The sequence below is a fragment of the Physeter macrocephalus genome, chromosome 1 (genome assembly GCF_002837175.3).
Source record: "Physeter macrocephalus isolate SW-GA chromosome 1, ASM283717v5, whole genome shotgun sequence".
In the NCBI taxonomy this organism is placed as follows: Eukaryota; Metazoa; Chordata; class Mammalia; order Artiodactyla; family Physeteridae; genus Physeter; species Physeter macrocephalus.
In genome coordinates, this window is record NC_041214.2 from 117,445,007 (window position 1) to 117,466,762 (window position 21,756).

Below are 21,756 nucleotides of genomic sequence, written 5' to 3' on the forward strand. Positions count from 1 at the left end.
AGTTAAATGGGTGGTGAAAAATATACTGGGTTATTTTGTAGTGGGACACCAGCTGTAAAAAATAACAATTTGAGTCACTGTTGAGGTAGCAAATATAATGTAATAGCAGAGACAAGATGACAGTTTGATGTGAAAAAATCCATCAGCCCACATGGTTTGTGTGACATTGATTCTGTGCAGTGGCTCTAACCTATCTATCCAGTGGAAATTTTATGAACTCAGACAACCAACGCTTTGAGCTTTATGGATGGAATGGCAGAAATGAAAAAACTAAATTATTTGGATTCATTCAATGATATATCAATTTTCAGCTTCCATGATTTATTAATGTAACGAGAATGCACAATCAAATACCAAATAATGTTGAAACTATTCTGAGGTGAAAAATAAGCTTCTGTGGATCTTCAAAGAAACAGAGGACCTAAAATATTAGAAACATGCAGCATTCCTTCTACTTTTCACTAAAAGTCCTGCTTTAAAAAGATTTCTGATACAGTTAGTCCTCTAAATTTCAAATGGCTAAAAAGTATTTCCATTTGAAATCTCATTCATTGATTCAAAAACAATGTGATAAGTAATATTATGTTCCAAGCATTGGTGCTCTATATTAAGGATGGAAAAATGAAAAAGACATAATTCTGATAGCAAGAACGCATCACTTATTGTGAGTACCAACAACTAAAATACAGTGTCCTGTGATTGAGAGGTAATAAGTGCAGACCCAGAAAGCATGACCTCTGAAGCCAAAATGCTTGAGTTTGTATCCTGACATTTTTACCTGCTAACTAGGTTGCTTTGTATAAATTACTCAAACTCTACATGCTTCTTTCACATTTATAAAATGGAAGAAAATATTAGTAGCCACCTCATAGGGTGTTAAGAGGATTAAATAAATTAATACTTGCAGCCTGATGTAAACAAGGCCTAGCATATAATAACAAGGTGCTCAATAATTGTTAGCTATGATTGATGTTTGCTTAAAAAGTTTAACAATAGTGGTTTAGAGGGGGAGATTTTTGAGCACAGATGTAGGGCTGCCTGACTCTCGTCAGTGAGAAATAATTTGAAAATAATTCCAGGGAAATCACTGCTTCTCCTGGAATCTTGAAAAATGAGCAGTAATTTCCCAGGATAATAGGGGAGCAGGCATTTCAGCAGAGGGGACAATATGTACAAAGGTAAATAAATGAGAATTTGAAAAATAATGATAATTATAGTAGAAACTCTTATAAGGATATCCATTTAATCCATTTACCCTAATTAACTGATAACCTTCTCTCTATGAAAAAGTACTGAGTAGTACTCACAGATGTTAAAGGTTCATGAATAGGTAAATCACTCTTTAGTATATACACATACTTTTTCCAGTTGTGTCATGGAAAGAAGTTGGTTTTCTGTTTTTGTCACTTGCAATTATTATTGTAATTATGTAATTAATTTAAGTAATACTTAAATCAACTGAGTTCAAAATAAATAGTTGCTATGATAAATAAAGTGATTTGCTGGGACTTCCCTGGTGGCGCAGTGGTTGCGCATCCGCCTGCCGATGCCTGCCGATGCAGGGGAACCGGGTTCGCGCCCCGGTCTGGGAGGATCCCACATGCCGCGGAGCGGCTGGGCCCGTGGGCCATGGCCGCTGAGCCTGCGCGTCCGGAGCCTGTGCTCCGCAACAGGAGAGGCCACAGCAGAGGGAGGCCCGCATACCACAAAATAAATAAATAAATAAATAAATAAAGTGATTTGCAAATAGTTGACAAAGGTGTGTAACTTTTTAAATTACTGTTAAATTGGGTGTGAAAGATAATGCATATTGGAAGGTTAATCATAAACATCTAGAATAAATCTGGAAAACTGTTTTCAACATTTTTACCCTTCTTTAGAGAAACTAAAACTGGAAAATGTAGATTATGATGAAAATTTAGAAGTAAGGCCATATCAAACTGCAATCAGCAATTCCATACACAAAGAAAAGACAATGGCCTATAGCAGATGTTCGGCAAATAAATATTTATGTAAAATGTTTCTATGTTAAAGTGCAATGTTTACAAACCTTATGTAAAATTTTTAAATTACTTCTTATTATTAGATATTTTATTTTATTTTATTTATTTATTTTTATATTTATCATAGATTTTTTTCGTTTTTATTTATTTTATTTTAATTTTTATTTTTTCTATTTTTTATTTGTTTAACATCTTTATTGGAGTATAATTGCTTTACAATGGTGTAGTTTCTGCTTTATAACAAAGTGAATCAGCTATACATATACATATATCCCCATATCTCCTCCCTCTTGCATCTCCCTTCCTCCCACCCTCCCTATCCCACCCCTCTAGGTGGTCACAAAGCACTGAGCTCATCTCCCTGTGCTATGCGGCTGCTTTCCAATAGCTATCTGTTTTACATCTGGTAGTGTATATATGTCCATGCCACTCTCTCACTTTGTCCCAGCTTACCCTTCCTGCTCCCTGTGTCCTCAAGTCCATTCTCTACGTCTTTTTTTTTTTTAACATCTTTATTAGGAGTATAACTGTTTTACAATGGTCTGTTAGTTTCTGCTTTATAACAAAGTGAATCAGTTATACATATACATATGTTCCCATATCTCTTCCCTCTTGCGTCTCCCTCCCTCCCACACTCCCTATCCCACCCCTCTAGGTGGTCACAAAGCACTGAGCTGATCTCCCTATGCTATGCGGCTGCTTCCCACTAGCTATCTATTTTACATTTGGTAGTGTATATAGGTCCATGCCACTCTCTCACTTCGTCACAGCTTACCCTTCCCCCTTCCCATATCCTCAAGTCCATGCTCCAGTAGGTCTGTGTTTTATTCCCGTCCTACTCCTAGTCTCTTCATGACATTTTTTTTTCTTAGATTCCATATATATGTGTTAGCATATGGTATTTGTTTTTCTCCTTCTGACTTACTTCACTCTGTATGACAGTCGTATGGTAGTTCTATTTGTAGTTTTTTAAGGAACCTCCATACTGTTCTCCATAGTGGCTGTATCAATTTACATTCCCACCAGAAGTGCAAGAGTGTTCCCTTTTCTCCACACCCTCTCCAGCATTTATTGTTTCTAGATTTTTTGATGATGACCATTCAAACACTACGATCCCATCTCATTTATGATGGCATAGTTTTAGTTGTAACCTGGTTCGATCAAAATGATATGTACTTATTAAAAATTGGTGGAAAATTAAGCAGGAGATGTAAGCTAGGTTAAATTATGAAGTATCATCTATGTTTTTCTGAAAATTATCAGAACTTTATAAATACAGATTTATTGTTAATATTAAGCCAGTTTTGTGGATTTACAAATACTTTCATCAGTTGTCAAATTAGCCCTTCAATTTATGTGGTTTTGGAGGACAAATGTAATCATTCTCATTTTCTGAAGGATGAAACAAATTTTAGAGAATGTCTGAAGTAAAACACAAGTCTTTGGTTCATGTGGTCTTTTCATAAGTACTTGCCCTGTTCCTGTGATCCTACACATTTTAAAAATTCAGCTTATGAATCACCCACTGTGTGAGCTCTTCCCCATTGTGCCTGAGTTAGTCAATTATACATCTATTTCCCTGCAGTACTGTTAAAGCGTCTCTATTAAGTCATACTGTAAGATAACTTCTTAGCCTTTTTTGAAACACGTATCTCCCCCTTAGATCATGAGCTATTCAAAGGCACTCCAATATCTTGCACAATATGTTCCCAAAACAGACAATAAATGTTTGGCAAGGCTGGCAAAAGAAATAGATTAAACACTTCTAAATTACATGTTGTATTACATTAGTTTTCTGCTCAAACACATCATGACTTCCTCCTTGTCTGTACAGGATAAAAACCAATTACACTTTCTCAAATTCTAGTCTAAATATAAAATGCCCCTCTAGAATTATCAGGCCAAATTTCTGGCTGTAACCCCAAGTGAAAGCACTCATTTGAAGCAGGTTCATATCCTTGCTGCTTTCCTAATGTCTCTTGGGATCTCTGAGATTTTAGTTCACAGCTTTTACTCATGACCTACATGTCAGTATCCTTAATAAGCCACTGTCCTTCCCACTCACACACACACACACACACACACACACACACACACACACACACAGGATGGTGGTGTTACATGAAGAAAAACTCTACATTTTGAATAGAATAAGTACCTAATAAGTGTTACTAGCTATAATGATTACCTATGAAATACCAATGTTAAAATATTAGAGAATAATATAATTCAGTGAATTTAGAAAGATAATAGGAAATGAACTAAAAATTACAGAAAGCTATTTCACCTAAGTAATCAGAATTCTTAGTGCCTGTTGAATTTTCCATGCTCAATATCTTGAGCCTAGGAATGATTAGAAATTGTTTCTTTTTCACTGCATGACCATCAAGTCTGAGAAAATGCCTAACATCAAACATCATTAGATCAAAATTTGGGGAAAAGGTAATATTTCTTCATGCACATAAAGAAGACAGTGCAAAAAGAAAAGTGTCGTATTCTGGCAAATTGAAGTATGTTTAATGCTCTCAAGTCACCTGTCACTGATGAAATGCCTAAACAAGGACAGTTACCATAATGCAATCTATGCCGGTTTACAATTTCCAGTTGTGAATTCCCAAAGTGCTATTCAAGAGAAAAGAAGGTCTTTTGCTATAATCAGTAAAAATAATGGTGCCTTCCTTATATGCAGCCTGTATATTATTTTACTTTAATTCCATAAAGAATTAATGAGCCCATATGTCTAGTGTCTTCTTTTCTCCTATCAGAACTCCCACAAAGAGGCATCCAGGGAAAGAAAAATGTATTTTATTTGCATTTATGAGATATTCTTCAGATAAAAGGAAAAACAGATGAAATCGATTGTTTTTGAAGTGGGGACTACCAGGGAGAGTTCACATGACAACAAATAGCCAGATATTGAATAGATTCCTTAATACATTGAACTGTAACATTATTACACTAAAATGACAGAGTAGACATATTTGGGGGATTAATTACACAATCGATTTTATTTATTTAATTCCTTTATGGATATTTTTGTTGGATATGTAGACTTTTAATATAGAAGACTTTTGGTTCTGTTTTATTCTTAATTCAGTGTCATGTATAATGTTAGTCAGCTTTATTTTGAGGTTTTGATAGGTAAATAGAAAGCTTGTGTAAATAAAGTAAAGAACTCCATTATAAGAAGGAATCCTCTAGCTATCTTCCATTAAACTTTGTGCCTCAAGAAAAAGGCTTTTTTTCCCCCACACAGTTGTTTTTTCAAGTGTCTAAAATAATTAAATATGGAATTTCACGTTGGCTCCCCTTCTATTACACCCTCATCCCTAAATATATTATGCAGCACCTCAAAATATCTAAAGAAAATGGCAAAACTTCTCAGACTTATAGACCTGCTTTTATTGATTTAGTCGTTCTTAATTCAGTTTTGTTTTATACTATTAAATGGTATCAAAACTTCAGAAATTATTTTTCCACATTAAATGTTATATGACATTTATTTCAAGCAAAGTTTTTATATCTATATAGATTTGACTGTGATTGTGAGATTTCTATGGGCATTCTTTCTTTTGTTATAATCTCCACAGCATCTATCACATCTATGGCAATAATTTGCATGTTGTAAATGCTTAATAAACTCTGATTTGTTTATAAGTAAGGTTGTATTCCTGATCTGACTAAAAATGTTTCCTTAATTATGCCATACTGTCCCTGAAATAACACTATCAGAAGTTTAGATTTATATTGGGTATCAGCTAAAATTTTTACAACTCAAAGCCTCATTTTATCTACTGGGGATTAGTGTATGATTCAGCTCATACAAGCTGAATTTATCATCATGTATTTTGCTCTATTCAAATTGCCCAAGTGTTTTAGAGAAAAACTGATATATCAGTGTAATTCTTAAAGAAACAAAACTGTAAAAATAGTCTTGTCAACTTAACAAGATTCTTTTAAAGACCCTTTTAAGAGCTGAATTACTGCAAACTAATTTTATGATGGATGAAACCATCACATCAAATAAAGTAAATCATTTTTTTCCCTTTGACAGAAATTCCTTTTAAGTTCTTATCTAGTGAAAAGAAACTCAGTGAAAATAAAATATATCCATCAGTTCTACTTTCTGAAAAACTAAACCTAAGATATTTAGAAAAATCATTTTAAAGATCAGGGATATGTAAGATCAGATTTCAAAAGAGTATTTGGTTTGGCACTGAAAGGCAATTGAGTTACTAATAACATCACTCTGGTTAGTTGGAAGGGAATTAGAATTTCCCACTCCCATGATTTGTGACAAAAAAGAGAGCTAGGCCTGATGTACAGCGAGTATGAATCAATTGGGGCAGTTTAGGTATGTGTTTTGGTTTGGTCAGTGTCTATGCTGAACTGATTTCTAAAAAACCCTCTCCAGGGCAAATAAAGTGCATTTGCTAGATTTTTTTTTTTTGCACTTGTGTGAGGAATAATCTCTTGTTAGTATATTAAAAATATAGGATTTCCTTCCCTTTAAAGTTTAAGCTTCTGGTTTCATGAGTTCTAACTTCTTTTCTTTACTCATCTCTTCTGACACAGTGTTCAAATCAATTTTCCAAAATTACAGGTAGACATCAGAAGTACAAGGACATTCTTCTCATAACTGCAATGGGATCATGAGGGTAAAGTTATGTTCAAATTGCTTAAGTTATAGGTGTACCTTCTTTACCTACCCAATTACCATGATGTAAGTAATGGTGTGAGTAATTCTAAGTACTCTCAGAATCTTGTTTGGAAGTGTGGAGCATGTGTGGATTATTCCCTAGGTCACTTTGCATCCTTTGTTAATTTATATAGTATCCCACTGTCACTCTCAGCCCATCACTCAAGCTTTTCCTCTAAACGACCTAGAATAGCCAACACAATACTGAATAAGAAGAGTTGGAGGACTCACTACTACATTTCAAGATTTACTAGAAAGCTTCAACAATCAAGACAGCATACTGTTTGCAAAAGAATCAACACATATATCAGAGGAACAGAATAGAGAGCCCAGAAATAGACCCACAAGAATACAGTCAACTGGTCCTTGGTAGAGACTCAAAAGCAATTCAAGGTAGAAAGGATGATCTTTTCAAGAAGTGATGCTAGAACAATTGGACATTCATATGTTAAAAAAAATGAACCTAGACCCATAACATAGACTTTTCATAAAGTTGAACTCAAAATGGATTATAAACCCAAATGTAAAACACAAAATTAAAAATTACTAGAAGGAAACATAGGAAATATCTAGGTGGCCATAGGTTTAGAAGTGAGTTTTTAAATACAAACAATTTTAAATGAGTTAGACATTATTAAAATTAAAGACTTCTGATGTGAGAAATACACTTAAAAAATATAATAGCAGGTCACAGTCTGTAAGAAAGTATTTGCAACAAAACACATTTTTGATAAAGTAGTTGTATCCAAAATATACAAAGAACTCTCAAGTGGAATCTAGAAAAATGGTATAGATGATCTTATTTGCAAAGCAGAAATAGAGACACAGATGTAGAGAACAAATGTATGGATTCCAAGGGAGAAAGGGGAGGAGGAATTGGGAGATTGGGATTGACATATATATACTACTGATACTATGTTTAAAATAGTTAACTAATGAGAATATACTATATAGCACAGGGAACTCTACTTAACACACTGTAGTGACCTAAATGGGAAGGAAATCCAATAAAGAGGGGATGTATATATATGTATAACTGATTTATTTTGCTGCACAATAGAAACTAACACAACTTTGTAAAGCAACTATACTCCAATAAAAATTAATTTAATAAAAAAGAAGCTCAGCAATAAAAAACAAACAACTCAATTAAAATATGGACAAAAGACCGAAACAGATACTTCACCAAATAAGATATATAAATGGCAAATAAACATATGAAGAAATGCTCAACAGCATTTATCATCAGGGAATTGCAAATAAAAGAATGGCATGTCACCACATGCTGATTAGAATCATTAAAGTACAAAAATAAAAATAAAACATGAAGACAGCCATAGATGGGAAGGATGCAGTACAAGAAATTTCGTTCACTGCTGATAGAAATGCAAAGTGGTAAGCCACTGTTGATGACAGGTGGACAGTTTATTACATAGCTAAGCATAGTCTCTCTCTTTTTTTTTTCTTTCGGCCAAGCCATGCAGCATGCGAGGTCTTAGTTCCCCAACCAGGGATTGAACCCAGGCCCTTGGCAGTGAGACTGCGGGGTCCTAACCAAAGGGAATTCCCAACGCTAAGCAGAGTTTTAACATGCAATCCTCCTAAGTATTTATCCAACCAATTTGAAAACTTGTATCCACACAAAAATCTGCACACAAATGTTTATAGCATCTTTAATCCCCATAAACTGCAAGCAACCAAGATGCCCTTCAATAGGCTAGTGGATAAACAAACTGAGGTATATCTGAATAGAAAGAATATTATTTAATGAAAAATAAAAATGAATCATCAAGGTGTGAAAATACATGGATGAATCTTTAATGACTATTAAGTGAAAAAAGGCAATTTGGAAAAGTTACGCACTGTATGATCCCAATTATATGATATTCTGGAAAAGGCAAATCTGTATTGAGCATAAAAAGATAGTGGTTACCCAAGGTTTAGAGATAGGAGAGTGAAAGTTGAATAGATGAAGCAAAGGATAATTTTTAGGGTGCTGAAATTATCCTCCATGACAATGTAATGGTAGATATATGATACTATGGTTTATTAAAAGCCATTAACGTTATAGCACAAAGAGTAGATTGTGCTGTATGAAAATTTCAATAGAAGTAATTTTTTAGTTTTAATTTTATTGGAGTATAGTTGATTTACAATGTTGTGTTAGTTTTAGGTGTACAGCTAAGTGGTTCAATTATATATATACATATATATATACACACACACATATTCATTCATTTTTAGATTCTTTTATTTTATAACCTATCACAGAATATTAAGTAGTGTTCCCTGTGCTATACAGTAGGTCCTTGTTGGTTATCTACCTTATATATAGTAGTGTGTGTATGTTCATTCCAGGCTCCTAATTTATCGCTCCCCCACCCCCACATTTCCACTTTGGTAACCATAAGTTTGTTTTTGACATCTGTAAGTCTGTTTCTGTTTTTTAAATAAGTTCATTTGTATCATTTTTTTAGAAATTAGATTCCACATATGAGTTATATCATATGATATTTGTCTTCCTCTTTCTGACTTACTTCACTTATTATGATAATCTCTAGGTCTATCCATGTTCCTGCAAATGGCATTATTTCATTATATTTTTAGGGCTGAGTAATATTCCATTGTATAAATGTACCACATCTTCTTTATCCATTCCTCTGTCCATGGACATTTAGGTTGCTTCCATGTCTTGGTTATTGTAAATAGTGCTGCAATGAACATTGGGGTGCATGTATCTTTTTGGATTATGGTTTTCTCAGGATATATGCCCAGGAGTGGGATTGTTGGATCACATGGTAGCTCTATTTTTAGTTTTTTAAGGAATCTCCATACTTTTCTCCATAGTGGTTGTACCAATTTACATTCCCACCAACACTGTAGGAGGGTTCCCTTTTCTCCACACCCTCTCCAGCATTTATTGTTTGTAGATTTTTGATGATGGCGATACCTCATTGTAGTTTTGATTTGCATTTCTCTAATAATTAGTGATGTTGAGCAGCTTTTCATGTGCTTTTTGGCCATCTGTATGTCTTCTTTGGAGAAATGTCTATTTAGGTCTTCTGCCCATTTTTGGATTGGGCTGTTTGGTTTTTGACATAGAGCTGCATGGGCTGCTTGTAAATTCTGGAGATTAATCCCTTGTCAGTCACTTCATTTGTAAATATTTTCTTCATTCTGTGGGTTGTATTTTTGTTTTGTTTATGGTTTCCTTTGCTGTGCCAAAGCTTTTAAGTTTAATTAGACCCCATTTGTTTGTTTTTGTTTTTATTTTCCTTACTCTAGTATGTGGATCAAAAAAGATCTTGCTGCGATTTATGTCAAAGAGTGTTCTGCCTATGTTTTCCTCTGTTTTATAGTGTCCAGCCTTACATTTAGGGCTTTAATCCATTTTGAGTTTATTTTTGTGTATGGTATGAGGAAGTGTCCTAGTTTCATTGATATACATGTAGCTGTCCAGCTTTCCCAACACCAATTGCTGAAGAGACTGTCTTTTCCCCATTGTATATTCCTGTCTCCTTTGTCAGAGATTAATTGACCATAGGTTCATGGGTTTATTTCTGGGTTTTCTATCCTGTTCCATTGATTTATATTTCTGTTTTTGTGCCAGTATCATACCATTTTGATTACTGTAGCTGTGTACTATAGTCTGAAGTCAGGGAGACTGATTCCTCCAGTTCTGTTCTTTTTCAAGATTGTTTTGACTATTCAGGTTTTTTGTGTCTCCATACAAATTTTAAAATTTTTTGTTCTAGTTCTGTGACAAATGATGCCATTGGTAATTTGACAGGGATTGCATTGAATCTGTAGATTACTTTGGGTAATATAGTCATTTTGACAATATTGCTCCTTCCAATCCAAGAACATGGTATATCTTTCCATCTGTTTAAGATATCTTCAATTTCTTTCATCAGTGGCATATGGTTTTCAGAGTACAGGTTTTTTGTCTCCTTAGGTAGGTTTATTCCTAGGTATTTTATTCTTTTTGACTCAATGGTAAATGGGATTGTTTCATTAATTTCTCTTTCTGATCTTTCAATTATTAGTGTATAGGAATGCATGAGATTTCTGTGTATTAATTTTGTACCTTACAACTTTACTGAATTCATTGATAAGGTCTAGTAGTTTTCTTTAGGATTTTCTAAAATATGTATGTCATCTGCAAACAGTGTCAATAGAAATAATTTAAGAGTTAGGGGAATACCCATATGGAATGCAGAATGTGATGATGCAATCTAATTTTATTATAAACAAATGACACAACCTCACTAGAAGTGATAGGTGGGGAGAAAGGCGCTGACCTAAGTGATTTTAGGAACTAACAGGGTTTGAAAAAATAAAAGTAAAAGAGTCTGTATATAAGCAGAGTTATATAAGCAGAGTTAAAGTGAGTTCAGGTTAACAATTCTGATACTACTCTACAGAAATATTAGAATCAAATAATTAAGTAAATGTGTGGCAGAAGTTGAGAACCAAGTTCTCCCTAGTGGACTGGAAGTTTACAAAGAGTAAGGGGAGGAGGTAGAAATGAACTATGTGGAAATGGATTAGAGTGAGAGACAGCCACATGAACTCTTGGTTAGCTTACACAGATACAGAGAGTTATATAGAGAAATATTTATATATATTTGTATATAAATAGTTTGGTATACGCCCAGGTATTTCTTAACTATGTCATTGGAGAGGGCTTAGAAACAGTGACATCCATAACAATGAACATACCTAGTACCCAGAACTCTGTTTCTATTACCATTTTCAAATAAAAGAAACCTAGGCTCCTTGGAGAAATGACTAATTTTAAAACTGGGGCAGGAAAAATATAAGGTGAACCGCAACATCTTATAATGCCAGAAAAGAAAGAAGTGCAAAAACACTTCCTTCCACACACACATTTTGATGGAGCTGTATTAAAGGGACACAGGAGCTAAATGAAAGAGCTCTCGAAGGTCAAAGCTGACATAATCTGCATAAATAAATAAATAAAGAAGTATTGAATTATAATTCAAATAATAAATATTCATGAGTCCGCACTGATTTAAAGAAATGATTGAATAAATAAATAAGTAAATAATATGGAAGAAGAGAAAAATCCCTTGCCAAAGAATTTCAAATAACTTATGTAAATATTCCACCCTCTAGGATGTAGAGGATGACTCCACACTCTAAGGTTGAGGTGAATAGAGTGATTTCCTTCTAAGAGTACTGTAAAGTGGGAATAAAAAAAAAATCTTTACAGTAAAGGAACCTGACAAATACTGCCACAGCAAGGTGATTGATTTCAACATCAACAGTGATAAGTCGTGTTGAAAGTATGTGCCATTTATATGATGTGATAAAAAGGTATTTTACCTCTGTGGTGTATCTTTCAAAAACCCATAAACACAGTCTAACCATGACAAGCATTCTACAAAGCATCTAATCAGTACTCTTCAAAGCTGTCAAGGTCATCAATAACACAAGCACATTCTGAGAAACTGTCACAATCAAGTCTAACCTAAAGACATGGTGATTAAATAAGATGTGGTATCCTGGATGGGATCCTGAAACCAAAAGGATACTGAGTATAAACTAAGGGAATCTGAATAATAACGTATATAATTTAGCTAATAAGAATGTATCAGTATTGGTTTATCAATTGTAACTAATACACTAGACTAATGTTAGATATTAATAAAAGGCGAAACTGGGTTTGGGTTTAATTAAGGTAAATCTCTGTACTATCTTAACAAATTTTCTGTACCTAAAATTGTTTAAAGAAAAAGGTTCTTTTAAAAACCTAATAAGTACATGAAAAATCCATTATTTATCCTGCTCTCCCTCTATAACTTGTGCTTTAGAGTAGCCAAATTATTGATAAGGAAAAGTTTCTTTTTAAAGAATGAGTCCAGATTTTCAATAAAGTAGGAAATATAAAACGAAAATATCACCATTTTGTAGTACTTAATGAAACAATAGATGTAATGATAACGAGTGTCTGTTAATAGAGTTGTCCTTTGGTATCCAGGGGGATTGGTTGCAGGACCCCCGTAGATACCAAAATCCATGGATGTTCGGGTCCCCTATATAAAATCGTGTAGTATTTGCATATAACCTACACACATCCTCCCATACTCTTTAAATCATCTCTAGATTACAAATAATACCAAGTACAATGCAAATGTTATGTAAATAGTTGTAAATATAGTGTAAATGCTATGTAAATAGTTCTTATGCACAACAAATTCAAGTTTTGCTTTTTGGAACTTTCCAGAATTTTTTTTCAAATATTTTCCATGCATGTTTGGTTGAATCCACAGATGTAGAACCTGAGAATATAGAGTGCTGACTATCTCAAAAAGAGACTCAGTCAATTACTATGTAGCTCCTAATAGAATTACCACCACCTGGAGTTATTCTTAACCAAAAATTGAAAAAAACCTCACAACCCAATGTCAAACAAATAATTTATGGACAATATAGCAGATCTAAATACAAATTTACAAGGAAAAAATAATAAATACATTCTTATATAAAATATTTATGAAAACGTACAAAATATATATGAAATATGGAGATATAAGACTGAATTAAATTAAAGCATGAGGATGCAGTTGAAAATTTTCAGGTTGTGAGGACTCTATGAAAAACATTACCTAACTTCTTCAACAAAATGTTCAAGGGGAACAAAAGTTATCAAGGAGAAATCTATAGAATAAAATAATTTTGGAGATACATTAAACAACTGCAATGTTTAAAATTTATGGAATCATGATTCAAACAAACAATTCTAAACCATAAATAAATAAACATACATAGCGAAAAAAGCCACACATGCACACATTTATGAAACAATTAAGTTTGAGCACTAATTAGATATTTGATGTTATTAAGTTGAACTATAGGTAAAAAATGTTGAAATATCTGAGATTTCATGTCAAATATCCAATTAGTGTTGAATTGTTTTAAAAACCTCAGTTTCTTATGAGCCATAATAATATGAATATGGTGGCTCATTTTTTAAAAATAGAATTCTTATTATAAATATATATTATAAAATATTGCAGATAAAATATGACAATAATTATTGACATTTTATGATGAGTTCATGTACATTTTTTATATTATTCTGTGTATTTTACAAATGTATAAATGTTCTCAAAATTATGTTTAAAAATTAATGAATATAGTATAAGTCCATGGGAGCCCTTTTAATATTTTATAAACACACTTTGCTACTGCTAACTACCATAGCATAATAATTGACTCTTATTATAATAGAATCTGACTTCTGTATAAATTGATTATTAAAAATAATTTAATGCATTCACAAGCATATTTTATACACACAGACACACACATAGACACAAAAGTGGTGTAGACAAGAAGGCATATGCTATTTACCTTTGATTTGCTCTAACAAAGTAGGAAAGATTCTAGAAAAATCATAAATGTAAGTGTGCAAAAATTCTTATAATTCAGTGCTTCTTCTTTAAATATCTGCTTGCATTCTTTTTGTCATTTGACTTCCTCTGTGTCAACATATATCAAGAATACAATATTATTATTTATTATTAGAAATTATCTTTTCCTAATATTTATTCTTCTCCCCTACCTGACTCATGACTTTTCACGTTCCCTTTGACATCTTTTTTTTATATGTTTCTTAAACATTGGTGCTCTCCAGCACTGTAGTCTAAGAACCTTCCCTTTTTATGGTCTGGTCCCCCAGGCCTGATATCTAGTAATTTTCTGCATAGTTAATAACTACCAGTAAGCTAATGGATCTCAAATCCATAGCACAAGCACAAATGTTGTTCCTGATTTTTAAACTTACCTAAACAGCAGTTATCCTTCAGTTGTCCTTGGAAACTGCTAACTTTTGTTCCATAGCTTATCACCTTATTGATGGAGAAATCCAAGGTAAATAAGTTCTTCTCTACCAAAAAAAAACCAGTGTCTTTACTAGCCCTGAAATAAAACCTATTATCTAAACGATTATTTTCTTAAATGTACTGGGGGCAAGGAGGAACCAATTAGCAACACTCATTAAAAAGCACACTGTGTTCAAATTATTTTAGTAAATATTATTGTACATAATAAATTCTCTTTTTGTACTTTATGATGACCATCAACATAGCAAAATCTCAGAAAAATCTTGTAGTAAAAAAGTAGTTTAGTTGTTTAACTCAGTGTTTTCCAGTCTTAACCACATACTATTTTCCAGTAATATAACACATTTTAAAGTCTAAGAAATTGGGATTTTGTGGACCACCCACTAGAAAACCCTTGCCTGGACTTAAACCCTCATTTGAAAGGACCTCCACAGAGAAGCTGATTAACCTCTACTGTCTCTGTTGTGCTTCCATTGGTGGTGGCAGACACAGGTAAAATCTTTGATATTTCAAGTGGAAAATGGCTGGGGCTTGATTGGAAAGCAGTTGGGTTCTGCTGTTATTTAACTGGAAGGTTCAAATGAATCCTGCCTCTGCCAATTTTTATAAGACGTTTGTTTTATGAAACAAAATAAAACGTAACAAACATTTAAATTTATTTTTAAATGTCAAAAAATGAAAAAGAATCTTCATACAAGTAAAAATGTGGAAAAATAGGTGATCTGCCTTTATTAACCTAAAATAAATATTTAAAAATTTCTCTTAGATACTCCATTAAATGAGGATATTTTTTATTTGCTTTTGTCTTATTACTTTATTTTTTGCTTTTTCATGGGAAGTTAGACTTATGAAATATAATTTTACACACCTTTTATTTTAAGGATAACAGCCAATTTTTCCCTTTGGAAGGTAAGTAGAGTGGAAAAACTGAAGCAACAAAATTGTTTAAAAAGAAGCATCATTTACTGGACTCATAGTGCAAACTTATTTTTTGTTTTGATTTCTAACGTAGTTTCACTTTGTAGATATGGATATTTGCATATTAGAATAGCAGTGTTAGAAAGATTAAGTTTTTTTCTAAAACTAATTACTTGTGCTTATTACTGTCATACCACTACTATTTTGCCACAAGAAAATTCCCAAGATTTTCCTCAATAATTTCTTTTGCATTTAGTCAAAATTTTCCAATTTCCTAACATTAGAGGAATGAATGGGAGCAAACCATCAAAACTACTGGGATTACTGAAGATATATATCACATTTCATAAAAGTATAAATGGTTACAGTTAAACAGTTTCACATAAAAGCTAGATCAAATAATTCAGTTGCATAAAAAACAATTTAAAAGTCTCATATGAAAAATGTTACTTATTCCTGTTAAAGAAGATACATCCATATCTGTGATGAGGTAAGAACTCTCCCAGCATTAAACTCCACAGTGAAAATATTTTTAAACTGGTACACCTAGAAAATTCATCATTACTTTTATTTTCCATTAGCGTTCCCATGGAAACTTGAAGAGACGGTGATAAAAAGGAACAAGATAAAGAGTAAGAATAGAAAAAGAACATTTATCGTATATGATATATGCTTTAGAAGGATGTGGTGACAGCATCTAAAGATATTATGGTGACACCATTTTGGGTGACACTTTAAGACTGAAGAAAATCAGAACCACCAGGTGGATGCTATTTAACACATAACACCTTATGTTTTCTAGTCTGAATAATTTGAAAAAGGTAAAACAAGACAGGTGGTTAAATAAAAATGGAACAGTAGAGTTTCCTGTCACTGAAAACTACACATTTTCCAATGTGTAACAATATTTGTTTAAATGTAGATGAAATAATTTAATCTTGTTAATAACAGAGAATTGTTTATTTGTATCTTTCAGATTTGGGCCATACTATTGGTTTGGCCAAAATGTTCATTCATTTTTTTCATAACTTACCACAAACCCAAATGACCTTTTTGGCCAACCCAATATATTATAGATAATTAGAAAAGAAGTAAAATAAATATCATGCTAATGGTTTATGAAAAATTTCAAAACCCCTTTATCCTTATTAGACTTATTATCTAACTCTTAAACCTTATCACTTATTACCTTCAAGTTCCAGTTTCATCTGTGCCAAAGTGGAACAGCATCACTTCCTGTCTGTAACCATTTATCTCCACCTGAGCCTTGTCCTCAGGAAGACCATAGCCTTATGCTGAGCACAGAACATGATTGTCTTAATACAGTAATGTGAGAGGGGAATGGCAGCTCTCTTGACCATAAAACCCCTTAAATTTACTTTTGACTGAGAGATTCTATGTTATATTAATTTTTAGCGTATTCAGAAAAATATGTTTGTACCATGTCAACCATATGATAAGCACTGTATTATTTACTGAAGATAGTGTTGTAAGAAATGAGTATGCCTTCCAACTCTCACAAGGAACTTAAAGCATATTGAGGGAGATGAGCATTGAACAAAAAGTAATTCCACAAATATTTAATTAGTAAGAGATATGAAAGAAAAGTTTGAGTTATGAGAAAAGCTTTTATCAGGGCAATTTAACTTACTCTGAAGGGCAAGGAAGACTTACTTGAAGAAGTGATATTTGATCTCTCTTCTGAAGATAGAAGGCAGTTAGCTAGGATCTGGGCGGAGGGAATTTTTTTTGCCTGCCTGCTTTGTGAAGCATGGCATTCTTTTAATGGAGACCAAACCTACTCCTAATTGAAGGTAAGGTATTCACTTCAAATATTCTTGAGAGAGATAACAAAAGTTACTTTAAATGCAATTGAGGAATAAATACATAATTGATATTTGATCTTTTAGAGGGAAAACAAATAGATTTTGATGGTGGAATTTGGAGTGAAAGACAGAACCTTGGTATACCAGTTGAAAAAAATAAGAAGGAACCAAGTTAGAAAGAGAGAAAGATGCAGACATTCAACTGTGTTTACTTCAGTAAACAGTAAGCTAGGTATTGCATTGAGGATACTCATGTTACCAAGCAAGGGCTCATGTGCCCACAGCAGAAAAAGCCAAACTCTTGAAACTGAGCAGGACCCTGTGGGTCCCTCCCTGGTACAAAACCTTTCTGTGTTCCCCATTTCTTGTTTGTAGGAAATAGGTTTCATTCAGCCCCCTTGACCTTCCCTGAGTTCCAAAGGGCAGATTCAAACACTTGCTTAGCAGGGAAGGGAAGGAATGCAGAAACAAAGGAAGAGCAGTCAAGAAACAATAAGAATGCAGCAATGGGTCAGGGTCCTGGTTCCTCCTCAAGGAATATATATAACAATATTTTTCAGTTCTTCCGTAGGAACTAAAGTCCCCACCCAGGTGGAGGATGGTAACTTCAGGTTGAACATAAGATTCCTAGGACATCACTCTATTACTTCACTACCAACCAATCAGAAGAAAGTCTGCACACAATAGAAAATAACAAAGACTTTGACACCCTCCCCCCAAATAATTCTCCTTTTAAAACCTTTCATGGTTGAGCAGAATTTTCAGAGTTGGTTTTTGGACACTAGTCCACCTTCTTCCTAGGTTGCCCACCTCTTAAATAAAGCAACTTTTCCTTTCCAACCAACACTCATCTCTCATCTTTTGAGTGGTGAGCAGCCGAACCTGAGTTTAGTAACACTCTGACAGTGGGTTTTTGTAGCAAACGAAGGGTTTACTTGCAGGGCACCAAGCAAGGAGAATGGGCACCTCATGCTCAAAAGACCCAAACTCTCTGGTGGGTTTCAGGCAGAATTTTTAAAGACAGTATCAGGAGAGAGGGTCATAGGATGTGTGACTTTCTTCTGACTGGTTGGTGGTGAGGTAACAGGGTACTGTTTCAGGAACCTCAACTTTCTGTTTCCAACCAGTCTGGGGTCTTTGTGCTTGGGGTCAGCATATAATCACCATCCTCCAGCTGGGGCTGGGAGGTAGTGTCTTAGTTTCTCTAAAACAACTCAAAGATATGCATCATATTGTTATCTATATCTTTTCTGGAGGAACTAGGAGTCCTGTGACTCTATTGTCCTAATCATTAATTGCCTGTGCCTGCTCTTTGTAACTCCAGGAAGGCCTAGGAGACTAAAGTTTTTTTTTCTACAAACAAGAAACAGGGGACACAACAACTCAGATATGTGTCAGATTGTTATGTATATCCCTAGAGGAGGAACTAGGACTCTGTTTTACTGCTGAACTATTGTCATTATTTTTCTTGCTTAACTGCTTTTCCTTTGTTTCTGAGTTCTCTCACTTCCCTAATCAGTAACTGCTTGAGTCTGCCTAGGAGACTAAACTCTTTTTTCTACAAACAAGAAACAGGGGACACAGAGGGGCTTTTGTACCCAGGAAAGCCCTGCAGGGTCCTGCTTGGTTTCAATCACCCCTTTTCTTTGATACTCATCAATCCTGAGGGGAACAAGGGCAGTTCAAGAAAAGAAATAAGGGACTTCCTTAGTGGTCCAGTGGTAAAGAATCCACCTTCCAATGCAGGGGACGCGCATTCGATCCCTGGTCGGGAAACAAAGATCCCACATGCTGTGGGGCAACTAAGCCCGCTCGACACAACTACAGAGCCCACACACCCTGGAGCCTGTGCGCCACAACTAGAGACAGAAAAACCTGCAGGCTACAGCTAGAGAGAGAAGCCCATGCACCACAACTAGACAGAAGCCTGCGTGCCCCAGCGAAACATCCTGCATGCCTCAACAAAGAGATCTCCTGTGCCACAACTAAGACCCAACACAACCAATAAATAAATAAATAAAATGTTTAAAAAGAGAAGCTTTAAAAAAAAAAAAAGAAAAGAACTAAAGTTTTGGGTATAGAGGTTAATGATAAACTCAGTAAGGAAACTCAGTTTTAGGGGGACTTAGTTTCATTTACTCACCATAGAGAAGTTTATAGCTCTCAGGTGTCTTAGAATCTACTGGGAGGTTGATAATATGGTAAGTGCAAACAAAGAGGATTGAGGAGGATGACAAAAGAACCAAAAAGGAGAAACTCACAACTCTGCCCAGGAGAAAAAGAAGATTCCTGGAACAGAGATCCTCTCAGCTGGGCTTTGACATAAATGCTGAGGATGTTTAAGATGAAATTTGCCTACTCTGAGTCTTCCTAGTATTGATCCAAAGTACCCTCTCTCTCTCTCTCTTTTTTTTTTTTAACCTACTTCTCTAGCAGGCTCTGTGGGAACATGGCCACCTAGAGTGATGATTTAATCAATCATGCCTATGTAATGAAGCCTCCATTACAAAGTCAAAAGGAGGAGTTCAGAACACTTCCACATGCCACCGTGCCAGGCCCCAAACTCCAGGAGGATAGAAGCCCCATTGTTTGTTCACCTTATTTATTTCTTCATCTGGCTATTGAGTCACATCCTTTAATATCCTTTGTAGTGAACAAATAATCTAGTGAATAAACAGTTTTCCTTAGTTCTGTGAGCAGTTCTAGCAAATTAACCAAACCCAAGGAGGGTGTTGTGGCATCCTCCAATCTATAGCCAGTGGCTCAGAAGCACAGGTTAACAAGGTGGGTTTGTGATTGGCATCTGAAGTGGAAGCTGTCTTATAAAACATAGCCCTTAACCTGTGGAATCTGGTGGTATTTCCCGGTAGAGAGTGTCAAAATTGAGTTGAATCATAGGACACGCAGCTGGTGTCAGAGCATCGCTTGATCGTGTGAGGGCCCCCTCTCCACATTGAAAGTGGTGAAGAAACAATAAAGCCCAATCAATATGCTACTTGGAGGTAGTGAAAAAATACTACACTTGGGGATACAGATGAGCAACTATAAACTACAATAGAGAGTGAGATAATTAAGACAGTGGAAGTACGGTGTTACTGTAGTTTTAGAAAGGCTTACAGCATCAGAAATGGCTTCCTAAATGAAGCGATAGCTAGCCTAGGATTTGAAACAAAGTTAAAAACCTTGAGTTAGGCAGACAAAGACTGTTGTGAGAGGGAAAATGATGCTGTAAGTGAAGAGAATAGGATGTGCCAAGGCCAGCAGTGCAAGAGCATAAGATGTCAGGATAACTACGAAAGTCTGGTGAATGTGGAGTTGTACAAGTCAACAGGTGGGTATGAAGGAGAGGAGTGAAAGAGCGTTAAATAGGATAAAATAGCTTCAAAGCCTTGTAAACCACATTAACAAATTGGAATCCATACTGCAGTAATGTGGAATCACTCAAGTGATTGCTAAAGTTATGGAATGCTTCAATCATATTTAAATCTTACAACCATAACTCTGGCTGCAGGGTGGAGCATTGTTTGGTGGGAAGATCAATTTGGCCAGGAGTCCAAACGACATTGCTGAATGGCTCGAACTGTGGGAAAGGTGTTGCGATGGAGAAAAAAAAATGATTTATAGTCCTCATAAGCTTTAGGTTTAATTTATCCTTACATGAATCTACATATTTGAGGAGAATACTTATTATGTTTCAGAAATTGTAAAAATTCTTGATAGCCTTATAACAGCAAACTATTTCAGGCTCCTTTTCTCAACTGTAAATTGGGATTCTACTACTAATATTAATGTAAATAGTACTTGTTTTGCTCTTAGGATATCATAGAGGAGCTCATATTTAAACATTTTCTTGAAGTATAGTTAAGACATGGACATACCCAGAATAAGGGTATGACCTGAATTTTCCTGGTAAAAGAGAAGCTTCAGCACAAATAATATTCAAACATTGAATATGAAAGGGATACTACAATCTAGGGAGTATCAGTAAAATTACTGTGACACAGATTAGAAAAGTAAATGAGGCCAGTTTATAGATTATCTTGATATCAGTCAGAAATTTTTCATTTAATCTTATAGACAAATAGTAATCAGTGGATTTCATGAGAAAAGCATATAGTGTGCTTACTGCAGAACAAATGGCATTTCAGTTTTACACAGAGAAAGATGAACTAGAAGTAGAATAGTTCTAAATGAAAATATTTCATTTTCCCTCACTCTGAAGATTTATGAAATGAAATAGAAAAAAATGTTCATAAGTGGTGAGGGCCGTGAACGTGTGTCAAAAGTATTTGAGAAGGCAAAAATGCTTCTGCAAATGTAAATAAAGGGAAGGCAGAGACAAGGGAAAAGATTTGAATCTTGTGCTAAAGTTTATCTCGAAAGTTAGGCTGCTGTCCTGAATAGTGATAGATGAGTGTTGAGGGTATGGGTTAAATAAA